Here is a 12,894-nt window from a genome sequence, read left to right as displayed (position 1 = left end):
TGTATTTTGCTCTTTGCTTTTTAAAAGTCTTTTGATAGAATCCCTCATCGAAAGCCCTTAAATTAGCTAGTCTTTCACACAGTATTGGGGAACATCCTCCTGCAAGTAACTAACTAAAAAAATCAAAGGGTAAAATAAAATGATGGCTTTTTATGGTGGGTAGATGCTATCAGTGAGCACTTCTGTTCTGCAATGTGCTTTTTAACGCATCCCTAATGGAAAGGAAGAATCAGTAAGGTATTTCCATTAAATCATTTTGTACTGCCTGCAATGTAAGTGTTCCTCAGTTCCCTGAAACCAAAGCTCTGCACAAGCACAGAACCATTAATAAATATGAGCCTATATAAAAATGTGTTTCAAACTGAAGGTACAGCCTGCTTGCCATTCTTACTGGCCACCAAATACTAACTATAGAATCTGAGTCCCCACCGATCCCATAGTAGATCACAAGAGTGTAGGGATTTCCCTGAATTCTTCAAATTTATTCAACATTTGAATGACTTCTTTCAAACCCACTCAACAGTCTTGGGGTCTAAATGAAAATTCACACTGTTACTTTGTTCTTGAAACAGAAAAGAGATTTTGTAACACTGCATCACCTGCTAGTTACTCACCTCACCCAGTTTGTAGTTTCTGCTAACCTTGTAGTACTGACAGGGCTCTACCTAGGAAATGCACTATCATCCCTGTAAAAAACACATGGCTTTCCAAGCAGCTCAGCTGCACTGGCCACCAGCATATCTCAGTATTCTTCTGAAAAGGTTAAATGGCTTTCAGCTCACGAACACCAGAATTTCTGAGAAATAATTCCATTCCAGTTTTATCTTTTTAACTTGTTAATCTACTGAGGAGAAACGTGAAATAATAATTTCCCACCACAGAATATTTCTATGAAGAAATAACAAATAAATAAGAAATAACATTGTAGCGAGTGACAACACAAAACTACTAAAGAACAAAAAAGAAAGTCACTCTAGATATTTTAATATTTAAAGCTATATATATATTTTTGGAATTTTTTATATTTGATTTTAAAACTTGAAATACTCTTTTAACTAACTTTTTAAGTAGGTGGTATTAAATGTTAAACCAAGATCACATGGTTTATTCAGGCTCTGGAAACATTTGCGCATCTCCAAAACAAATTCACGTAGAGCTTTGTCCATGATGATAACTGTGAGAGCTGGTTTATTTTTACAGACTGTTGCTAAAGCACTGGTGGACTAAAAATAAGTTCTGTCAAACAATGATACTGTATTGTCAAAATCTATAACAAACAAATACTTTTCATAGATCATCCAAATCAGGGGAGTGAAAATGAACTCTTATTTTTGAGAAATAATAAATGAAGACTTAATATAGATAAAGATTCAGAGACATCTAGAGCTGTTAAGACACTGGCTGGGGTGAGGAGGCATGAATGTTCTAACGACCTTAGTTTCTAATGATATATAGTATGCATGTAAGGTTCACTAGTCTACAGTTTTCTAGATCGGCTGTGGAAGGCTTTTTGTCATTTGTAATCTATGAGAGACTGCACGCCCTCCACGGAGGTTGCCTCTCTTTCAACTCGAGGGCCTTTCTGAATTCTCTCACTTCACTTGCTCTGCTCTTCTGAAGCTCAGTGTCCATGTGCTAAGTGTTACTTATCTGGCTGTTCTTAGGATATCAAACACAAGCAGTCAGTGATCTCTACTGAACAGTCTTTACTTGTGTCTTAAATTAGTTCTCACTTGTTATTTAACACCACTGACACAAACACACCTTCTCGAGCTTTTTTTCAGCAAGACCAGTATGACATCTATTTAAGTTTTCCATAAATGGCTGCCATAAATGAGAATGTTCTCATGGTACAGCTACACCAGGTTACAAGTGAGCACTTGCTATCTGGCATCTTAGCTGTACTAGTTCTTTCCTTAATCTCAACTATCAATTGTTGAGGAATTCAGCTTTCCTCCCTTGATCTGAGGACTGATATTGCAGCCTACTGGTGTATTTTTATGCCCTTCTTTGTATTCATTTATGTTGGTCTTGTGTCCTCCCTACTCAGAATTTCCAAATTTCTAGGTATTATGGAACTTCTCAGACACACCACCACTCCACAGAGTCTCAATTGCATGGGGCTTTTTTAACAGGCCATAAAGCCACAGCATCTTTGTCTTCTCATTCCATTACATTCCTGTATTTTTTCAAGATTCCTTTTCTTTGAAGGAAAAAATCCTGTATTCTTTTTTTTTTTTTCCTGAAACACTGCACTGATTTAAATGCATGCGTAGGTTGTTTTCATTTAACACCCTTACCTAGCACTGTGTTGATTTTCCTTTGTGTTCTTATTTTCTCCCACAGGGGTAACTTGTATCCCATTCTTTACTGGACACAGGGATATCTTTTGCACACATCTTCCAAAAATGCCCAAATGTTCAAGTTTGTGTATTTCTTGTGTCCTTTTTTTTTTTTTTTTTCCCACAGACCCTATTTTGGGAAGGAAAAAACCCACACTTATTCCCATTGTATGCTAGCTAGCATTTCCAAATGACTTCTGGAGACAGAACACCGTCCTGTATGTGTAGATGCTCCACTTTCCCCAAAAGAACCCACAGTGACTGAAAAACTTAAGTCTACCTTTCAGACATGATGAAACACTGAATTATCTTTGTCCAGTCTGGAGCTCCAGGCTGGAAGGAATATTTCTGAGAAATACTACTGAACTTAATTAAACTTTTTATTTGGAAATGATCCCAGGATCTTTTAACTCCACCCCTTAAGTCAAAGGAAACAAATCCTCAAAGATCAAATTCCAGTTGACTCAAAGTGATGACTATAATCTTGACTACACATACATTTGTAGGACCCCAGTTACCTTCTCCTACACCCTCGTGTTCATTTACTGGAAATGAAGAATCTCTCAGGCATTCGCTCCTGCTGCTTGCACAGGCAAGAACAGTTCAACAAATCCCTCTGTTGGTTACAATGTAAAGCCAGCAGGTGAGTCTAACGCAAGTGCACAACCCACCAGTGTGTACCAACACGTAACACCACTGCTTACAAGTCATCCACCAGAACAGTGAATGTATTCAATTAAGAAAGAAAATAACTAAACAAGCAAACAACAGCCCTCAGTAAATCAAAACCCACGCTCAGGATTGGAGAACGGAAGAACAAGACATCTGAAGACCACGCTGTATCCTCAAATTATATGGAAGCACATTAAGTTTTTCCCATTGTTTCTAACTGACCTAGTACAGAAATGGCATAGAAAGAGAGTCACATATGGCAACAGACCACTGAACATGCAAATATATCTTTGAACTATTTCAAATTCATCCTCAACTATAAGCGGTAATGAGAGCAAAATGCCAGTCAAGGAAGAGTTATATTTATGGAATACTCGTAAGTCACTTGGTGACCATGGAAGCCCGTGGCTTTTCAAATACAGCTTTACTAACGCAGAAAGACGTGCATCATAATGGATTTTGTATAGTGTGTGGGTTTGCTCAAGTCCGTACAGCTCAATTGAGATGTGTCTGTTTCTCAGCTGTTCCTCATCATATTACCAGCTGCACAAAGCATTTGTGGGCATTTCACAGCCATGGTCCACTAAACCCTTGTAGCCATTGTTTTTTTTTTTTTAAACTCCTTTGAAAAGGAACAGAATTGAAACTCACTGGGTGCTAGTGCTCTGTATACTAACAGTGGAGGCACGTCTGCAGCTGAAGCTGCAATGAAGATGAATGAATTGATATTATTCATTACAAGGCAAGAAAAAAATTGTGATGTTACTATATATAACATGCTGTTTATCAAGAGATTAGACAGATTCCCACTGTACAGAGCCCTGTAACATGTGATGAGCATCACCTGCTAACCTTGTTAAAAGGCACTTAAAGGCATCCACAAGATAGGATAGACATCCTGAAGGGAAAATCTTCCTGTGCCTTGCAGTCACTAGTTCCAGGCAGAAAGCACCATAGTAGGAAATTCAGACACACAAATAAGCACGTGAATATATTTTACCTCCATAAAAAGCCCAGTTCCTTTAAATTAAGTAGCTTTTCAGAATTGAAGTTGTTATAAATCCCATATGGAAGGCCACTTTTTAATTCATTTTTTTTAAGAAAATCTTAAGAGTAAGATCTTATTTTGGCAGCAGCAATGAAGACAGGTCATAGGCAAGCCTTGGAAAAACTGCCTCAGCTAAGACTCCCCAGCACTTCCTACTGTAACACCATCTCTTCAGCTCTTAAAACTTTACCAAGCTACAACTGTTTAGACTGAATTTTTCCACACTGGACTTCAGCCAATTTTGAGACACATTTTTCAGACTTAAGTTTTTTAGCCTCTTCCGATAAAGAAGCTAGGGAAAAAACACTGCTCTTTACAGATTAATGAATTCTGCTGACCTTTCCAACAGCTTGAGAGCACTAACTCTTTAGAAGCAGGGGGTCACTGCATACATTTATTTTTTTTTTTTTTGCCAACACAGGAAAAATCCTCCTGAACTTGGCCAAGTGTTTGTACATACTGCTAATTTATGTATGCAGAAGAGATTTCAATTTAAGCAACTTGATCACTCGTCCAAACACTGTACAGGAGACAGGGAAGCCGTGTATGGGAAGCATTAAGTGACTAGAAGCAGATTGAAAGACATGCAAATGAAGAGCCAACGTGACAGCAGAACCACATGGGCATAGAAGAGGGGTAAAGGGACTAAATAGCAAAGGCTGTCTGGTAAGGTGAAGGAGTGGGGAAGCAACAGCAGGAGTTTCATCTAGGAGAAAATGCAGGGGGCAGCAAGCCAAGTCCACACATTCCTCTCAAGAACTGGAATGAAACCCAAAATTGCTGTCTAGCAGACAAATGGTGAGACCTGCTATCTGCAGAGCTAGAAGTAATACACCCTATTTCCCTGTGGGCCCCAGAGAAGATAACTATGTAGTTATCTTCCCTGCTAAAATAAAAATCTTAACTCAAACTACAGAAGTCTGTTGGATTGGAAGTTATCCATCCAGATAAAGAACAACATCTGCTTTTTTCCAACTTATTTAAAAACAAAACAAAACAAAAAAACACAACACGAACAAAAACCAAAGAATTTACAAGCAATAAAGCAAAGTTAAAGAAAATCAAAGACTGCAAAAAAACAACACTGAAAGTCTGCGCAATTTTAATTAGGCTTTTCTGTGCATGTTTTATGAGGGAGTTTCTGAAGACACAATCACATAACTTATATGAGATCCCCATTTTTTTTTTTTTGCAGCAAACAATGCTCTGAAAGTTAGTTAGCATTGCACGTGAAAAGGAAATGCCATCTATGGACCTTTGTTGCAGAATTTAGAAGCTGCACAATGAAGAAGGCAGGCAGTTATGGACAAGAAATGACAACCCTACAGATGATGCAGTTACAAGCTGCACTTGAAAACTGGTTGTATCCCTGCTACTGATGCAACCCATTAGGGACGCCAGGAAACCGTGTACCCATGTAACAGCTATCCTGAGGTCACAGGACTCTGCCAATCAGCAGAATTATTTTGCAGATGAACTAGGGCTATACTTGGAATAGGAGGGGCTGTTGTAGATGGAAATGTGAGAAAAAAAATTGATTAGGTTAGTGTCTCCAAATGACTGCTAAAAATGGGTAGTTACATTTGTCTGCTTTCTATGACTCAGTTCGCTCAAGTAGAAATTACCTTTATCTTCTTTATATTGTAAAGAACAAAATGGAAAAATAAGATTTTTTGAATGTAACTATTCATGTAGTAAAATAAATTTAGTCTCTGTTGATACCGTCCAAGGCTATCTTCTTTTAATGTCTTTGCCTATAGCTATGTAATTCTAGCAGCCGCCAGTCACTGCATAAAGTAGTGATAGTTGGGGCAACACCAGGAACCTGCTAGTTCAGATTACAGTTACCACTCTTGTACCTTTTCAAAGATTTTTATCCCCTGAAGTTGCATCATGACCCAAGTGCAACTTATAGCCTTTTGCAGCTACCTCTCTACTCTCTCTAAGTCCTTCACAGTCATAGATAAGACACCCTCCCACCCCACCCAACCAGAGAAGAAGTCATTAACGTTTAGGAGACAAAACCACACAGGACTAATACTCTGTTAGTCCTCACCTCATTTTGCAGAACAATAGCAAAAGGCTGGATGACAGCTGCCAGTGGAATGCAAGTCTGTTTGGCCATGTCTGAACATGACAGGAAGCAGTAGGTAGAACATTGGATATAATAACAAGGGCTGGCATGACCTAGAACACCCACCAAAGCATGCACAGTGAAAGACTGATAAAAGGAATCTGCCTGTCCTAAACACAAACCAGAAAAACAACAACAAAACAACAAGAGCATATCCTAAGTTAAATACATAGTTTTTGTTCTCCCATGGAAGCTTCTGCCCATCTCATGCATCAGCCCACTGCCTCCCCCTGTAGGCAAATATTTTCTTGCTGTTCAAGTTTAATGAAGAGATTTATGAAAATCTTTTTAGAAGAGTTTAATGAGAATCTCAATGGAGATTGATTTGAAAATATCCATATCTGAGATGTTAAAAGGAAATAATATGATATGGATGAAATACCCAGTGTGAATGTCAACACTGCATATAACAAAATGCAACAAACTGATACTTACTGTCAAGACCACACTAATGAGCTAGCTCTAAGTCAGAAGGTAGGGTACTAGTGTTAACATGACCAGGCTCATATATCCTGCAAGATACAGCGTGCTAACTCACTACTCCATTTCTTGTAGCACACTTAGCTCAGTTCCCTCAATGAGAAATGGCATTCTGCAAGGCAGACAAGCACTGGAAGTCCAAGGCAGTTCAGAAACTGCCTTATATTACCTTTTTTTTTTTTTTTTTTTAAAACCATCAGTCTGCAGATCTGCTCAGTTTCTTGAGAGGCATTTCTTTGTTCATTAGAACTGCATTATCCTGTTCTCAGACAATGTCCAAAAATCTTGATGCGTTGGTATGTTTTGTATAGCTTACCAAGCTTACCCAAGCACTGATCAGTTAATGCTGGACTAAACGATACCATCGGTTTTATCTATATTAAAGTATCAAGTCTGCTGTCAAGAGCACGGAATATGGTACTTACAGGGTCTAGGCTGAAGCAAATGGAGGTACACTAGCCAAATGAAAACATTAAGCCAACTAGACAGGCTCACACTATGTCCCTACGGTTTGAATAGAATCTTCCAAAATTCTTATCTTAAAACACAACGATAATAGAGTCAGTGCTTTTTATAGTGTCTATCTTTTAAATTTTCAGAAGAATCTGAAGAGGGCTTTTTACTTGAAAACCTTGAAAAAATTTATGTTAAGAGAAGTTGTGTCAATTATGCATATTACTTTAAATTTCAATAAGGATAGAAAAGGTGAGGGCAAGGCAATCTCATGGCTTTCACTGGAATTAACCAGAAGTTTAAAAATTCAGTTCTCCCCCCTCTACTCCCCCTCTCACACATACCTGGGAGCAATTTTCCCATTTTATGTCCAATTTAGAGTAAGAAGCACCATTTTTAGGTGACAAATGTGAGAATGTAGTTATATATACATATATTTACTTCATTTCCCCCAAAGCGGTAACAAGGACAGTTACCTTGATCTTGGATTACGCAGTCTGTAGTGACAAGAGGAGAAACCTGTCCGCTTGTGTTTGTAGCATAGATCTGCCCTCACCTAGAAGCTTTGTCATTTTCATTTACTTGAATCTGATGGATAAGAAGCAAGAACAGTATGAGAAAGGTTGGCCGTGCATTCAGTTACATCCATTAAGAGTTAGACTAAGTAAAACTATTGTCTTATATAGAGATGCCATAAACCCATCACATACAAACTTCTAGGATAGCTAAGAACTAGGAAACTATATAGACACAGCTGAGCAGTGTAACTCACAGCTACAGTTGCCTGTTGGAACCCTGCAGAGGTAACACTACACATAGGGGCTGACCAGACCTATATACAGTGAACAACGGAGTTGTTCAAAGCATGTTGAATGCTGGAGTCAGACATTTTCAGGCGAGTCTAGCCAGCAAACGGAATAGAGTGGCTGTGGAAATAAGCCTTGTTACTGAATCTGGCCTTCCAAGCTCCAAGATCAAACTTGAGTGCATCACCTTACTCAGATGTCACATATACCAGGTTATCTTTTGTATGGCCATAATTGTGCCAGATGCTGTTCTTAATAAATGAATGTGTGGGTAATTCATTTGATTGGAATAGTTGGAGGGGTTGGCCATCAATTCCTCCCCACTAGGCTCTGTGCACAGGATGGTTTAAAAAAGTGATTGATAAGCTACAGAGAGTACCATCTTCCTAGCTTGTCAGCACTGCAATTTAGAAGGTAGTACTCAATCCTCAAGAAAAGCCTGTCTGGCCATAAGGTAGTACGTCAACTCTGCAACTGTGTTTTCATTCCCTGAGTTGTACTACCATGTTGTGAGCTCTCTCCTGGAAAAAAAGTAAAGGAGAGCAATCACAGAAAACTTCTGGTGAAGCAGCTCTAATCAAGTGCAGGTTTATTCTGGTTGAACACTAGTGAATTATTTTCATGAAATGCTCATGAAGCTGGCTTTACTACTTAACAAATTCTCTTTGTGTACACTTTCTATACTATCACTTCTGCAGTCCCTCATGCTTAAGTCTGATACTTTTCAGGTACAACTGAAGTTACATAAACGGATATATTGGTCCACACCATAAACTGGATCACTGAGATGATACCACTATTCCTTCTCATCCTCAAAGGAGTTATCTTTTCAGCAATCCATTTTAGTGTATAGCCTAACAGCTGTGAGAAAGAGGAAGGAGGCAGGGAATTTCTGAAGCTGCCTTTGCCACTGCTGCTAGTATGCCATGCAATTGTATCTTTACACTGCACATGAATTTCTAATAATAGCTGGGGAACTTCAGAAGCCTCTGCTGGAAAGCAAACAGAAGAAAAACACAATTAGTCAGCATGGAGTCTATTGATCATTGTCCAAGAGGTATTTCCTAACATACTGGAATTAATCTACAGCCTGTAACATTTTCATTCTCCTTAAAGTTTTTTTTATTGCAATTTAAATACACAGTACATTCCTCGGAGCTTGTTATATCTTCTGCTTGATTACTTTTCCCTGCCTGCTTGGCTTGTATACTTATCACTAACTCTTGCATTAGAAGGGATAAAAGCTTTGTTCTAAAAAGGTCTGCTGGCTGAAGGAAGCAAACCACTTTCAAGACTTAGCTCTGCAAAGGATCAATGCACCACGGTATTCTGCAGTTAACTGACCTAAATACATCATTGTTCTTGGAAATAATTGTTGACAAAGCCCAGATGCTAGTTTTCATAGATGTTGTCAGAGAACATATCAACCTCTAACATATGTAAGAAAATATAAATCAACAATGGCTACAGATAAGAAGTAAATTTATCTGGCAACACTACTGTAATTGTATAATGTAAATATAACAAGAGAAATACACATGGTCATACTTACTCCTCATTCTGAGTTAGCTTTTTGCCCTCTGCAGACATTGACCCAGATCGTGTTTCTTTTAAACATGTCATTTTGATCCTCTCTGTGCTGCTAAAACAAACCTTTTAACTTATTTTAACATCACTGTCATAGTCAAGGCTGTTTATTCTACATGTGTAATTGAAACAAGACATCAGTCCACACTTTCGTGCCAGACCTCCCGTTTCCCTGATGACTTTTTTTTTTCTTAAATGTATTACACAAGATGATTTTGTACTTCTTAAGTAAAAGCACCATACTGAAACACTAAGAATGGTCAGCCTATTCAGGGCACTATTACATTAACCTCTAAATGATTACCTACCAAAAAAAAATATTTTTCCAAGATATTTTCAGTTAAGCCATCACTGCATAAAACAAAGGAAAATCCCAATATAAGGAAGCAAAGCTACACCCTACTAAACAGGATCAGGATTTTATACAAGTGATTTTCCCCCCTGCCGGTAAAACACAAACCCTTTCCCGTACAGTAATACTGCTTCAGAGGAATTGAAAATTCCTCCACCCAGACGAGCTTACAGTGTGGTGGTTAATGCATCTAAGTAGAAAGTCCTGCATCAAAGCTACAAGATAGCCTGCTTCAAGAATCCTGACTCTCCAAGGACCTTTTAATGCGTTCGGCTGATCATCAAAACCTGTGTAAGTGCATGCATCAGTGTGCTTTCCCCATGAGCTCAGCACATTTCTCCTCCTACTTTGATCAGCTGTTTCCAATAAAAAAAATAAGGTAAATAGAGCCTGCATCTGACAAGTTATTCCTTTGGGTAATAATTAGACTACTTTATTCAAGAAAGATTGACAATCCATATCTTGTTTTATTTTTCCTCTAACACAATTCTAAAAAGAAAAGGCTTTGTCCCACCAGTGCACATTCAGGCAGGCTTCAACAACTGAGCCTTCTGAACCTGTAGGAAGCTTAAGCATTACGTATACCCTGAACTACTGAAATCCTTTCAAGGGTGGAGAGATGCTCAAGCAAATAGTTCTGGTTGCCCGAGGAACTCCTGCAAACAGTGACGCGGCTTTTGAGCATGGGACTTCTCAGCTTTTCCATGCTTGCAATTTTAGAGTTCACATACCTGTGCTCTGCACCAGTCCTACTTTAGGTGTCTACCTGTTACTAAGTTTAAGTCTTGGATCTTTCTGGAGTGGAAAGGAAAGGTGACCAGCTGCAGAGAATGCAAGTAATCCTTCAGTACTCCTTACTGTCATAAGGAGAACCTTGTTGAGAATTCCTATTAACATACTGAGTTGTGGGTATGTCCCATGCCAGCTAAAGTTATAAAGCCTCATCAGTTATAAACCTAGCACTCTGTACTACTCAGTTATTCCAAACTGACAACACAAAGTAAACAGTCGATGTAGTTAAGACTATACAAAAATTGCAACATAACCTGTAAACCAAGCCATGTAAATGCAATGGCATTAAATGGAGCACAAATTTACTTTCATAAAACATCAGTGCCACATTACTTACTGGGCTTGGAATAAAGTCAGGATCAAGCTTCATCTGCTGTGGACCTGAGAGCTGTGCTGGACCTCCAGGAAAGGCACCAGGGTAAGACAGATGAGATCCTGCCATCTGAGGGCCATCATTCACTGTACAGTTACAAACGATCATTAATATAAAGTATTTAAGTTCTGTTACCAATTTAGCATCAGTTTTTGCCATACAAATCATTCTTACTTCTGCTAAATGCAACTTCTCCTTCCTTTCTGTTTTCAGTAAGTACAAGAAATGGGTTATTTTAGCTCATGCAAGTAAGGTATTTAAAGGTAAACATAAAACTAGGTGTGACAACTCTAGTTCCAAAACTTTTCAGTTATATTTTTTGAGTATTATTAAAGTTTTTGCTATTATATAGCAAAGTAGGATTACCAGTAGAGGTTATTACAGCTACTCAATCCAGACCTTTCATAGAATGGCTTTTATTGGAATGGACCTTAAAGACCATCCAGTTCCAACCCCTCTGCCACAGGCAGGGACTCCACTTGTTCCAGTGCCTCACCACCTTCAGAGTGAAGAATTTCCTTTTAATCTAAATCTTCACTCTTTTAGTTCAAAATCATTCCTCTTTGTCCTACCATTATCTTCCTTTATAAAAAGTCACTCTCCGCCTTTTTTATAAGCCCCCTTTAAGTACTGAAAAGCTGCAATGAGGTCTCCCTGGAGCCTTCTCTTCTCCACACTCAACAGTCCCGGCTTTCTCAGCCTTTCTTCACAGCAGGGGTGCTCCAGCCCTCTGATCATCCTCATGGCCCTCCTCTGGACCAGCTCTAACAGATCCACATCGTTCTTGTGCTGGGGGCCCAGACCTGGATGCAGCACTCCAAGTTGGGCCTCATGAAGGCAGAGCAGAGGAGGACAATTCCCTCCCTTGACCTGCTGGCCTCACCTCTGTTGATGTGGCCCACGACGTAGTTGGCTTTCTGGGTTGCAAGTGCATACCGAAGGTTCATGTTGAACTTCTCATCCACCAGAAACCCCAAGTCCTCCACAGGGCTGCTCTCAGTGAGTTCTTCCCCAAGTCTGTGCTCATGTCTGGGACTTCCCCGACCCAGGTACAGCAACTTGCACTTGGACTTGTTGAACCTCATTAGGGTCATATGGGCCAACTTCTCAAGTTGGTCTAGATCCGTTTGGATGGCATCCCTTCCTTCTGCTGTATCAACTGTACCACTCAGCTTGGTGTCATCTGCAAACTTGCTGTGGGTGCACTCAATTCCACTATGTCACTGATAAACACAATAAATAGCACCGGTCCCAAGACGGACCCCTGAGGGACACCACTTGTCACTGACCTCCACCTGGACATGAAGCCATTGACCACCACTCTCTGGGTGTGACCTTCAAGCCAACTCCTTATCCACTGAATGGTCCACCCTTCAAATGCATCTCTCTCCAATTCAGAGATCAGGATGTCATGTGTCAAAGGCCTTGCAAAAGTCCAGTTAGATGACATCGGTCAGTCTTCCCTTGTTGACTCATGAAATCACACCACCACAGAAGGCCACCAGATTGGTCAGGCAGGATTTGCCCTTGGTGAAGCTGTGCTGGCAGTCTCAGACAGCTCCTTGTCTTCCATGTGCCTTGACACTGCTTCCAGGAGGATCTGTTCCATGAACTTCCCAAACACAGACTTGAGACTCCATAGGTGAGGCCTGTAGTTCCCTGGGTCCTCCTTTCTATCCTTTTTTAAAAAGGAGAGTGATTCTTCCCTTTTTCCAGTTACCAGGAACTTCACCTGACTGCCAGGACTTTTCACACATGATGGAGAGTGGCTGGGCAATGACATCAGCAAGTTCCCCCAGGACCCTGGGATGCACAGCATCGAGCCCCATAGACTTGTACATCTTCAGTTCCACCA

General features: G+C 39.7%; 1 pseudogene; it reads right to left on the bottom strand.

The window, feature by feature from the left end:
* The window catches only part of LOC116488607, a 45,031-nt pseudogene that overhangs the window by 25,623 nt on the left and 6,514 nt on the right, over positions 1-12,894 (bottom strand).

This window comes from Aythya fuligula, chromosome 4, assembly GCF_009819795.1.
Source record: "Aythya fuligula isolate bAytFul2 chromosome 4, bAytFul2.pri, whole genome shotgun sequence".
In the NCBI taxonomy this organism is placed as follows: domain Eukaryota; kingdom Metazoa; phylum Chordata; class Aves; order Anseriformes; family Anatidae; genus Aythya; species Aythya fuligula.
The sequence above is the reverse complement of the archived record's forward strand: the minus strand, read 5'-3'. Positions and strand labels throughout refer to the sequence as shown.